The following is a 13,733-nucleotide window of genomic DNA, read 5'->3' as shown; positions in this document are numbered from 1 at the left end:
TTGGTGTAGACTTTATCTCTGATGCCACTTGATGCTTCTGCTTGTTGCTTTGATGCTTTGTTCTTGATTTCCTTATGTGTCTTTGATGCATTTAACTAGTATTGCACCCGCGCGTTGCTGCGACGGCCGACCAATGTTGATTAGGAGGCTACGCTCCAAAAAAATTATGGTTTTTGAGCCTTAGATGCGTTTGTTTGTTATGTGTTAGATTTTGATTTGGAGTTTATTTTGCATTAGGGTATTTTGTGTTCATCTATTGGTAGAGCAAAACCCTAGTTTGTTGATGATTTGCATGAAATTGGAGGCCAAGAGACTTAGATTTCATATTTTGATCCAAGAATTAGCTTAGAAATTATGGTTAGGAGTGGAATCCACTATGAAAACATGAGCATTGAGCTCCATTAGGTTGAATTAGGGTGGAGTTGTCAATTTTTATTCATGCAGTTCATAATTTTTCAAAATATGTTCATACATTATGGAGTTGGTAGAGTAGAAGCATGCTAAATCATCTAAAAACAACCAAAAAACTGTAAGAGAACACAATGTGCAGTGTTATACAAGAGAACACTCACAAGAAGTAATATCTTTCACATTGACCACTTGCTCTAACACTAGCTCTAGTTCAATCTATAGCTTCCTCACAACTAGTTCAACATGTACCTTCCTCACAATCTTTTGGGATTGTTTCATTCTCTCTAGTTCAATCTTTATCTTCCTCACAAGTAGTTTAGCCCATACCTTCCTCATAATCTGTTAGGATTGTTTCATTCTCTCTTTCTCCCAACATCGACGAGTAGGGGCACTCCTTGAGTTTCTTTGGAAGGTTTTATAGCCAATCGGTTTCTTCTCTTTGAGAAGAGCGGGTTTGAGTAGGAGATCAATGTTGATGTCTCCACAAGGGAGGCATCTTCAAAGCTATTGTTTGAACCACTTTTAATGGTCATGACATTGTTGCCTGTTGACAATTGATCGTGCATTGTGCTTACATGTTCTCTTTGAGGTCTTCTTCTTTTGGATCTCTGGTTTTGGATCATTGGCCTTTTCAGGGGCTAGTGTAGCTTTTAGGGCTTGCACCTCTGGCTCTTTAGCTTCTTGCTTTGAAGTTGAAACCCAAGCTTTCTACTTATTAGAAGCCTTGGTGTGCTACCAATGTTACCACCCTTGTTCTGGCTTGGAGCCTTCTAACTGTATTAAGGGAGAATGTGTGAATGAGTCCTCCTTGCATGCTTATTAACAGGTTTCTACTTATTAGAAGCCTTGGTGTGCTACCAATGTTACCACCCTTGTTCTGGCTTGGAGCCTTCTAACTGTATTAAGGGAGAATGTGTGAATGAGTCCTCCTTGCATGCTTATTAACAGGTTAAGGCTCATCAAAGTGAAGGCATAAGCTTCTGCTGAGGAGATTGTCACTCTATTGGGATAATCTTTATAAGCATGATCAAATACACACTTATAGCATGTGCCCCCATACGGAATTACATTGGGGTTGGGCACGGGATTTGGAGTGCTAGGAGCACTTAGGAGATTTGATGCAAGGCCTTTGTGAGGGCACTCTATAATACGGTGTGGGCCTTTGCATTAGAAACATTGCATCTATTGCCTACATACCATATTGTTAAGGTCTCTTGCTCTTTGTTACTCCATGGCCTCAAACAACAGAGAGAGTTGAAGCCTATGGGTGAACCTTGGTCAGGATACGATAAGGATTGTACTGTATGGATGAACCTTGGTCAGGATACCATAGGGATTGTACTATTTCTGCTCATATGGGTTTGGTTAGTCACATAAGACTCATAGCTCTCTTGTTCTTGGGTTTTTGTCTCAACAACGAGCTCTCCACAGGGCATGGTCACTTAGTACTATTATACCCATGCGGTTCTTAGAGAAACCAGATGGGGTGGTAGTACTACCCGAGGTAGATATGGCAATTGGGGTGATCTCGTAATAAAGGGTTTTGATATGTAGGCATTGAAGCTTGTGCATGCTAAGGGGTGACTGGTGGGGCTTGTAAGGCCAATGGTTATCTTAACATATGGAGAAATTATCGTTGTGCAAGAGTCCACCCAGTTGGGTTTCCTCGGTAGTACCAACAATGAGCTATGTCATGGTTCTCGTGGCACTGGCAATGAGCATAAAATTATTGTTGTCTTGGCCTTATCAATGGACAGTCTATACTTGTATGATTCTTGCTATAAATTTTGTACCAAAACATCTCTCTTCATGGGAATAGATGTGGGTGTCCTGCTTGAGGTGCTAGTAGCTGTGGCCTTGTTGGGGCTGTTCCTACACCAATGCTACTAGCCTAAACTATTGAGGAAATTTTTTGTCACCTTCTCCATGCTCATGTCCTTAACTAGGACTCTAGCTAGTGTTAGTTGGGCACCCTTGGCTAAAAATGAGGCTTTGGATTATGCATCCCCTATATCTTGGTTCGGGTGGATGACACTGAGGCTTTGGATGATGCATCCCCTATGTCTTGCTTTGGGTGGATGACTTGTCTTTGGTTGGGTACCCTTGGTCAGCAAAGAGGTTTTGGATGATGCATCACCTATCTTTTGGTTCGGATGGATGACTTGTTTTTTGCCCCCAATATGAGTCTCTAGTAGGTGCTATGTTGGTAGCAACACCCTTCCCATTTTTAATACCATCCTTAGCATGTCTTTATGTATTCATGTGGGAGTGGAACATAAGGAGGTGGTTGCATGAGACCCTCTATTTTAGGGTACGGGATATCTTGCCCTATTTGGGGTTGGGCTGCATAGTTTTCCAATGGTGCTTGTCCTCCCCCGTTGACCTGGCGGGGGAGGACATGTTCTCCCCTTGCCAACTTGGCAGGATCTCTTGCACTATATGGGGTTGGTGGGCTGCATAGTTTCCAATGGCACTTGTCCTCCTTGTTAACCTAGCTTTGAGGTTATAGGCTCGCTTGCAGAACTAACGACACGTTCTATAAAAGCACTTGTGGATCTGTTAGATTACTGTAAGATTTTTATTGAATGGTTCCTGACCAAATGGAACTGACGCTCTGATACCAATGTTAGATTACCGTAGCACCACTACGGACGCTACCACAGGAGGGGATGGCCTGGCTCACCACCCAGCCCCCACAGAGGAAGAATGAGGATTGCACCTCATCCCCCAGGCTATATAGTGTGTGGCATGCCGTCCACACTAGCTTGGCCGCCCATGACTCCACATGGGCGTCCTCTCCCACTGAACCCCGGATGGCCACGTCCTTACTGCTTCGACCGAGGCGTTGACGCTAAAGCCCCGTCTGGCCATCTGGTCTGCCGTCGGACAGCCTACGTGACAGGATCCCTTTGTAATCCCTAACATTAGCTCTTTATCCTTCCCCGTGTTCCATGTTCCTCGTCCAAACTAAGAAACTTAGAAGAACTAGAACTTTGGTTCTGTGGTGGTAAAGTCACTTCTATAGTGGGCTCTTGTGGAGAGCAGGACATCTTTGGCAATGTGTGCACTTACTGTTGTGTTATTGTGGAACATTTGTCCATGGTTGTACGATAAAGGAGAAATGTCCCGTTTGCCATAACTGCAGTTGTTGGGCTATTTGTTGGTCATAGTCTTCTTAGGATAAACCCACATCCAATTATAGAACCAGTAAGGGATCCTCAAAATTTTCCCAAGGTTTCACAGACTTGTATCCATTCTTAAGTGGCCACAAATAGAACCAGTTCCAGATCCTCTGTATCTAGATCCAATTCAATCAAGCTCCACATTGCTAGATGCAGTGAGGGAGGAAATGAAAGTTGAAGGGTCACCATAGCCAGTGTAACATCTTTTCTGAGGTGATTTTGGCGATGACTTTATCTCATCCCTTTAGAAGAATTGCTTCCTGGGAAGGATCACTATACATACCTTACACATTAGCAGGTCGTCCTAGCCCAAGTGAGTGCAAGCTTAGTGAGTGTGCCAGTATCACACCCGCTGGTGGGACATAGCAACAAGCCTCACAACCTTCTTATTCTTTGAGGTATAAGTTCTGGTAAGTTCTCTTTTACAAGAAAGTTGTGAACTTTAGAGAGACTTATTCGACTAGACGAATGGGAATTTAAACTGCTTTAAAAGCGATGAGATGAGAATCGTGTTATGTGTCATTTATAAAGTCACGATGGTCTCAGTAATCTTGGATGGTGGTGTTGGTGTCAACATAACCATGGATTGCTGGGAGGCCTGGAGAAGCCTATTACTTGTAGCACAAGCCTTGTGGTCAAGCTTGCTGACAGGAACATAACCAAACCTTAAGGCATCTTGAGAGAAATTTTAAAAGATTAAAAAACTACTTTGATAACTGAGGATCTTTATAAAATTCCCCCCCTTCAAGTTTAGAAAGCACATAGATTTTCTCAAAATCATAAAGCATGCTTTTTGTTAAATATCACTTCATAACTTTATTCCTATCAGGTATCCTTATGTAAGAGCTTGTTCTCATACATTCTAACTTCTCTCGATCTTGCACTCTTTAACACTTTCCCTCAAGCTCAAGTTGAGGTGACGTTCATGTCTAACTCCAAGTAGTCATTGAAACTTTTCAAACTTTTCTCTTGCCAATGCTTTGGTGAAGATACCCGCAATTTGATCTTTAGTGCTCAAAAATATTAGATCAACTTGACCTTTTCTCTTGTAGTAACTTTTCTCTTACAAAGTGATAATGTATTTCAATGTGTCTCGACAAGCATGAAACACTGGATTCTTTGCCAAGTGAATGGAACTCATGTTGTCACTATATATAGGTACCGCCTCTTTCAAGGTTATCTCCAAGTCTGCTAAGAGTTATTACATCCATACAAATTCACATGCCGCTTGTGTTGAAGCTCTATATTCCACTTCTGTAGTACTCAAGGCTTCCATGGGTTGTTTCTTTGATGTCCAAGAAACAAAACCATTCCCGATTAACACATGTATGTGGTGCTTCTTGTTGTTGCCCACTTTTGTTATACTTGGGCGTGGACCTGTTAATTTTGCTGCACGTGAATTAGCCCTTGGGATTCTTTATGTATTTTGCCTTTAGTGGTTTAGATAGAAAGAATTTATCTAAGCTTTTGGTAAAGGCAACTCCTATTTTTGTAAAGGGCAAGCCCATGCATAAGCGTGCAACTATTTTTGGCATGTGGGCTATTTTTATAAATAAAGACATAAATACCCAAGAAGTGGGAGGATGCTGACACTTCTTGGGGGGATATTGCACCCAATATTGTGGTGAAGGTGATGTCTATTCTATCTTTTGTTTTTATTTTAATGTATTCTCATCTTATCAATTTAGATTCAATACTATGGTTTAAGCTTTGTTGTATATGTGGATCATAAGTTCGGAACAATGAAGGTGGACATTGGACGAAATTATCTAGTCATGCACATGTGTGCAAAATAGTTACTTTTGTATGATTTTTATGCTCTTGAGTTATGCTATGGTGTCTATGGTTTATTTTCTTTATTAATCAATTTCTAGAATAATCAAATCTCCATGTACCTTGGTCTTGTTAATAGGAAACATAATTAATTGGATTCTGCCACATTGGATTCACTCACAATGTCTTCACACGCGTCGCACGTGTCACAGAGTTGATCAGATTCACTCTTAACACCACACGTCTCACACGTGTTAGCGTTGATAGAATTCACTCACAATCAACTTATTCTGGGCACATCTCACATGTGTTACCGTTTATCAGATTCACTTTGACAATCAACTTCACTTGGACACCCAAGATATTCTTTTCACTTGTTGGGTCACCCAATAATTAATAAATTAATTACCGTAACAATTAGAGCCCAAAATCCATCTAAGCCTAAAGGTGGATTTTTAGAGATTATATATATAGAATAATCTTGATATTGTATTCATCCCTGAGCTAATTGAGCGATTAGTTTTCTACAAACAAAAGCAACATGACTCGTTGCTTTGTCTAGCCGCCCCACTAATTAGGAAACACCTTTGAAGGTGTTTACTACATTGCACTTACTCCACTGAGTGATGGAATTTCCTTGAATTGTTGAACTTTTAAATTCTTTATAATAAAAAGAGGTATTTGTAAGCTATTAAGAGAGTTATCTAAATTTTTTAAAAGTAAAACTACTACTTCATCAAAGGTACAAGGGATATCATTCAAACCCTTACTAGGATCTATATAAAGTTGATTGCTCCCAATTAGAGTCAAATGAGAAATCGTGTAAAAAACTTGAATAAAAACATAATTTTCAATTGTCAAGTTTCTTAAAATAATTGGCTCAAAGAAACACACGATATAAATATACATATGTATATACATACATACATGTGTGTGTGTGTGTGTGTGTGTGTATGTATATGTATATGTATATGTATATACATACATACATACATACATACATTCATACATACATACATACGTACATATATACACACACACACACACGTGTGTGTGTGTGTGTGTATGTATATGTATATGTATATATACTCTGTGAGCCTAGCCCGATAGCACACCTTGGCATGATTGAGGTCATGCATGCCTTGGAGACCTCTTTCTCTAGGTGGATCCCTAGGTGAAACATAAGTCTTGATTTTTGCACATCACTTATAATCCACTTTATAATTTTATGCACGTCTTTGATTTGGTGGATGTACCATCTTCTATGAGCATAGCCCTAAATGCTTTAAAGGGATGCGAGTTTATTTTACGAAGGTGAGGACTGCTCTCGATGGCATGCTACCTATTGTGAGTTCCTATGTATGCAAGATGTGCTTGTGAAGTGTGAAGCCCATGGTACTAATCAATGAGGGACAACAAGAGATAATAGATCTTCTTAGGTGTCCCAAGCATTGAAATTCACCAGAGTGTTGTGAACCTTTGGGAATTTTAGTCAAGGTGGTTTCTTAAGCTAGTAAGTGCTTTGAGAGCACTAGATTCACATAACCTCTCGTGTGATGGGCAAATTGATGTGAAATTCACATAACCTCAACTACAAAGAGACATCGTCAGTTGTGCAAGAGAGAGACGACAAGTACTTCTAGGGTATTGTCTAAGACCATTTGGTTATGCCTTTAAAAATGACTCTTGGAACAATGATTTCATGTCTTTGTGATGCATGAGGTACCCACAAATGTAAGAGGTTCTCTAGCTATGGACTTGGTTCCATATACATTAGACACTCCAAGATATGAATTCCACGGAGGCATGTAATCCCTTGATTTTGTTAATCAAAGTGGGATTTTGCATGTGTCGCCTATGTCTAATTGGCTATAGATCATAGACTAAAAATGGGAACATAATTTGAACGTTCTAGTTTAGAGGAAAAGTTATTCCAGTGGTGGAAGCAATGTGTATATCCATTCTCTTAGAAAGTTGAGAACATAGGTAATCTAGATGCAAATATGCATGCCAAGAACATATTGATAGGTTGAACTGTTAGTAGTCAGTTTGCTAGCCTTAAGAAATTTAAATTTCCACACCTATCTCATGAGGAAATTTAAATCAGTTAGTTGTATCTTTGGGGAAGCAACAATGTGAATTGGTTTATATAATTTCTCTGACAAGAGAGCTTGTAGTCTGGGAGCCCGTTTTGTCACAAGGAGGAATCTCCATGCATTGTTGAGCTTCTAGCAACCCGTTAACGCAAGGGAGCTTATGAGAGAAGCTTACCTCTAGGATTTATAGTGATCGAGTGACCTAAGGAATCTACGTGCATTGTTGAGCTTCTACCGACCCATTAACGCAAGGGAGCTCATATCATCTTGGTGTAAATAAATTAGGTACCTTGTTACTGTATGATCATATCAAATCTATTGGATACTTGGTAGCCAACTATAGACCTCCATAGTGGGGTGTAGGATGTGGTTATTGTACTTTAGGGAAATCTCATTGAGGTGTATGGTTCCTTTTGTATAGGAATGAGAACCCACTTTTCTACTCATGATTTACATTTGGAGAGCAAGTTGAATCCAAAAGCACTTACAACTTTAGTACGGATTGCTTTGGAAATGCAAGATGACTCAAGGAATTAGGCCTTTTGAGCCAAGATTTGAGTGTGACTTTGGAGAGTAGAGTTCTTTGCAAACAAGTTGCTTCATGTGGAAATTGTTTTCTATGAGCTACGGGCTCAAAGTTAGGAAGAAGAAAATTTTAGATTTAAGTCTTGCTTTATCAGGGTTCTCTTATGTTGCAAGATTTCTTATCTATGTTATAATTCTCTACGAGCAAGTTTCTTCATGTGGAAATTATCTTTTGCGAGCCGCATGCTTAGAGGTAGGAAGGAGGAAATATTCAAATTTTTGTCCTGCTTTATGAGGGTTCATGAATTCTTTTAGAAGTTCTCTTATGTTGCTTTATTACCTATGTCATGGGATCTCTACTAGAGACATGGAAGCACATTCTGTGTGAGGATAAGTTCTAGTGGAAGAGAGAGAAGATGGAGACAAGGCTAACAATTAAGCCTTAAATGGGTGGGATATTTTCCTAATAGATCTAGGTTCGGAAATTTTTCCTGATAGATTTAGGTCAGGGATTTTGTCCTCATATATATAGGTCATGGATTCTTTCCTGATAGATCCAAGTCAAACATTGATTGCTTTTTTTCATATTTGCCTAGAAAGCTCCAATTTTAGTAAAGCAGAATAAGGGTCTCGTGGTAACTAGAGAGCTCTAGTAGAAGGAACACAGATTCTAGCAAGAGGATGTAGGAAAAGTATTAGAATATATGGACTCTTAAAGTGATTGACTCTAGAATGTATCAATTTTAAACTCATATTCACACCAATAGTGATGCCCATGATGTACCATGCTTTTGACATATCTTAAGATTCTTCTCATTGCATCCATGTGAGGTTTCCTTGGGCTTTCCATAAACTGGCTTACCACTCCATCACATGAGCAATATATGGCCTTGTAATTGTGAAATAAATGAGTTTTTCCACAAGTTGTCTATACAAGGTTTCATCTTCAAAGATCGATCCCTTCTCCATTTCAAGCTTCACATTCACCTCCAAAGGTGTAGCTATAGGTTTGCAATTTGTTAAACCATATTGTTCCGACATGTCCATGCCATACTTTCTTTGCAAAAGCACATATGCTTTTCCTCCTTTGACTAGTTCAACTCCAAGGAAATATCTTAGCTCTTCTAAGTCCTTCATGTTGAAGTCTACACAAAGTTGTGCTTTTGCTTTTGCATTCTCTTCTTGATCATTCCCTGTCAAAATAATATCATTCACATTACCAAAATTATAAGTTTGCTTTCTTCTATCTTTACAAAGATTGAAGGATCTACATAACTATTGTTGAAGCTAACATTTCTCAAATAATTTGAGAATCTATCAAACCATGCTTGAGGTGCTTGTTTTAATCCAAATAATGCTTTCTTTAACTTGCACACATGTGTTGGGATGATGTAGGTCTTCATACCCTTGAGGTTGTTCCATGTAAACCTCTTTCTTCAAGTAAGCATCGAGAAAGGCAGTCTTCACATCCATTTAATAAAATATCCAACCTTGATTCGCTCTTAAAGAAATAATGGTTCTCACTGTTGCCATCTTTAAAATGGGTGAGAAAGTTTCTTCATAGTCTCCTCTATAAGTTTGTGCACACCCTTTGGCAACAAGTCTTCGACTTGAACCCATTTACACTTCCATCTGAGTTGTATTTGATCCTATAAACCCATTTGCCATCTAATGACCTTCATGTCATCTTCATATGGTGTGAGATCCCAAGTTCGATTCTCTTGAAGGGCATCAATACCTTCATCCATAGCCACTTTCCACTCACAGCTTTATATAGCATCCTCAAACCTTTTTGGTTCTTCTAATTCTCTCACCTATGTCATATAAGCATAATGTTTAACCATCAAAGAGTCATAGGTCAACCTTTGAACTAGATGTCTTACCCTTGTAGACCATCAAGGTTGAATTTCTTTAACATCTTCATTCCCTTGATTGGTTTGAGGAATCACTTCTTGAGTACTACTAGTGCTTGGTTCACTAGTGATGGTGTAAAGAACTCCTTTCCATGGAGACATCTTCTCCTCTTTTGCATCTTTTTGTAAAGCTAGAGCCTCAATTGGCTCATATCTGACGATGATCTCTTCATGCTTATCATACCATCCATGCATCTCTCATTAAAGTTAACATCTATGCTGATGACATACATCTTTTTGTTTGTAGGATCATAGCATTTGGAGACACCCTTTTGTAAACCAACTCCAATGCACACACATCTCAATTTTTTTGGCTCGAGTTTTGTTTGTATCTCATCTGTCACATGTGGATAACATCCAAAGATCTTCAAGTTTGCCACATCAGGACTTTGTCCTGTGAACTTCTCTTCCGGAGTTATGTTTCGATCAATTGATGTTGGAGATCGATTAATCAAAAAATTGCATACTCACATGCCTTTTCCCAATAGTAGTATAGCATGTTTTTCTCATATAACATGGCTCTTGCCATCTATGCAATGTACTTATTCTTTGTTTGCGCCATTCCATTCCTTTGTGGCATGTATCTTGGAGTCAACTACCTTTTGATACCTTGTTGCTTTGAGCATTTGTTGAATTCCCATGACACACCTCCTCCATATTTTGATCTTCAGACCACTTGCTTTTCCATGTCGGCATTGAATTGTTGAAACTTATCAAAATCTTTGCTTTCAGCTTTTGAAAAATATATCCAAAACTTCCTTTAGTCATCAGTGAAGGTTATATAATATCTTGCTCTCCAATGCGTTATGTTTGTATTGGACCCCATAGATATGTGTGTAAAAGATTCAAAAGCTTTTGATGAATGTATCTTTCTTTGTTGAAAGGCTTTCTTGATGAATTTTCGTTTTCGCATGGTTCACATAATCCAGACAATGATTTTCCTTTGAGAGTTGGTAATCCCTTTACCAAACCTTTGTAAGCTATCTCCTTCAATCGAGAGATACTTATATGACCAAGTCTTTTGTGCCAAAGCTTTACCTTTGACATAGATGAACTTCTCATATACACACATGCCTCTGATGTAAGCATCACATCCAAAATAAACAACCTTCCAACCTTTTGACCTCTTGCTAGAACTTTGAGTGTGTGGTTATAGTCTTGCACAACCCACACATTTGGATCTGTTGTTACTTGCATATTTTGTCCCGTAATCTGTCCAATTGACACCAAGTTCTTTGTAATGCATGGAACATGAAGCACATTGTTTAAATGTTGAACTCCTCCTTGGGGAATCTCCAAAGGTATACGCCCAATGTGAGTAGCAGGATGTGGTGTATCATCTCTAGTGGATATACTCGTCTTCTTTTTGACTTCTTGTTTTGATGCAAACAAGTCTTCTCTTCCAGTCGTGCGATTTTTACATGAAGATCTATGTACCATTTGTCTTTTTTTTCTAGAGACTCTAACATTGCTTTGATGATGCACAACAAACAAGTTATGTTTATCTTCTTCTTTTCTCTCTGCATATGTTGAGACATAATTCCCTTGCTTCAAAGGCAAAGATATGGAAATTATGCTAAATGTGGATATGGTGAAAAGTGCATTGCACTTACCAATTATTAATGAAAAGTTCAAGAAATAGAAGCTGACTAAAAAGGACAAGATGGCTATGTAGCCTTATGTGTAGCAAAAGGACTAAAGTAGAAAGTGTTAGAATTAGGGTTGCAGGAAAGCACACAAAGCTTGGAGAAGAAGAAGCAAGAATGCACACAACACACAATTTTTTAGATTGTGTCGATGTACAAAGATAAGTTAGCCCTAGAATGATGGGCGTATATACAAGCCGGGGGAAAAAACCTCCTAAAGAGGAAAAAAGGGCCCCGGCGGTCCTAAGTGTGTTCACACACATCACTGCCTATATATATGGCAACAGAAAGGCTTTCAGTATGATGATTTAAAGTATGAATACCAAGTGCCAACTAAAGCATTTCAACTCATTACCATAGTAAAACCAATCGATAAGTACAATAAGTGTAATGTAATTGTCCAAGGATAGTTTGTGAATGGGACTCCCAACTTCTATGGAAAATTCCAAATGACTATTTGCAAGACCTACAAGGCAAAGATATCAAACACACAGCTACTCACAAAGGTAATATACCATGCTTTGAAAAAGGAAATGGCTCCTGTAGAGCCATAACACAAGAGGAGGAGATAGTCTATGAGGCGCTTGAGTTGAGTAAAGCTAGGCTTAGTAGTAGGCAATTCATCTTTATGAAAGCACCCCAAGAAACTGTGGTAGTCACAGGAACAAAGAGCTATGTGTTGATATCTCACATTGAAGAAACCCATAATGACATAGATGTCTTGAAAGTGCCCCATCAACGATTACAACATCAACCTCTCAAACCATGGTAGCAACAACCACTATAAGCCACTAATTCAAACATGTTTAAAAACCTAGTACAGTTGGCCTATCAAGTCATAAGAACTCACTACAACTCAAGAGGGTAAGACCCTTTGTAATTGGATAGTAACATTAAGGTAAAGGTCTCCTTATTTTGTGGGAATCCCATTGATTTAGGAATGTAGGAGATTCCTTAGTCTTAGGAGGAATCTATGGAAATAATTTAGTACCTAAGATGCTCTTTTGAGATCCCTATATAAATGCATTTCCACCATTGTATTTAAGGGATAACTAATGTGAACTTATAGTGTAGTTTAAGGATATATCTTACATCTTTTCTTGTGTGCTTATCATGAGTTATTCTTCTGTCTATTAAGTTTATGTTGGTGGATTTGAGTTAAGTAGTTTTTTTCCCCAAAAAGATATCCTTTTATTAATAAAAGAGACTTGCCTAAAAGGCAAAGTACAAACAATGCAACATCGATAAAAGAAACACAATAGATAGGGGTGCCAAAGAGGCAATGTGGATATAGGAATCTTAAACCTTATTTCAATATGCTTACTACACTATATAAGAAGACTTGGCATTTTCAAAGTTTTTAGCCTATTAGATTTGATGGATCTCTTAAATCCTCCCTAGGGATTGCAACCTTTGTTGCTTGCATTAGTGAGTCCATTTCCAACACCACAATTAGGAAGTTGGAGTCTATTTCCAACACCACAATTAGGAAGTCGGACGCTTCTTCTCTTTTTGTGGTATTCTTGTGGGGGATGAATCAAGGGATTGTGTATGCAAGTTACATGGATGAGTTCTTGGGGCTTCTTGAGATCAATGGCAAAAGTGTGAGGATTGGAAGCTGCATTGTAAGGATGTTTGAATACTATGGTCTTGATTGAAGCAAAATTAGCAGCTTTGGCTCAAATGCAGCTTCTAGAATTATGGTTACAAGTAATGTGTTGGCATCTCTTATAAAGACAAAGATTCATTTTTTAACAACAATGAATTGCGTAGCTCACTGCAACCAATTTTGTGTGTGTGTGTGTGTGTGTGTGTGTGTGTGTGTGATGCTTTTGCAACTTCATCCTTGATTTTTGAAAAGGCTTTTTATGGATGTGATGGTTATGGATTTCTTGTGTTGCCTTTGTTTGGAGGCTAGCATGGATGGTTGTGGACTTTGAGGAAAGCTATCAAAGGTGATATGTGTGTGATTGGTAGTTATCTTGTAGAGGCTGTTGATTTTCAAAGAGATTTCGGTATGAAGGTGAAAAGCAATTTGCAGATACACCGATGTTATATACTTTTGGTATACTTGTCACTACCATGTTTTCCTCTAAGAAAAAGCTGAGGAAATCTAATGGTTTAGTGAAGTATCAGGGTGAAGGACATGTTTTGAATGATGGTGTGCAAGTTTATGCTTTGTTTACT

The sequence above is a fragment of the Cibotium barometz genome, chromosome 58, assembly GCF_041138505.1.
Source record: "Cibotium barometz isolate CiBa-2024 chromosome 58, ASM4113850v1, whole genome shotgun sequence".
NCBI lineage: Eukaryota > Viridiplantae > Streptophyta > Polypodiopsida > Cyatheales > Cibotiaceae > Cibotium > Cibotium barometz.
The sequence above is the reverse complement of the archived record's forward strand: the minus strand, read 5'-3'. Positions refer to the sequence as shown.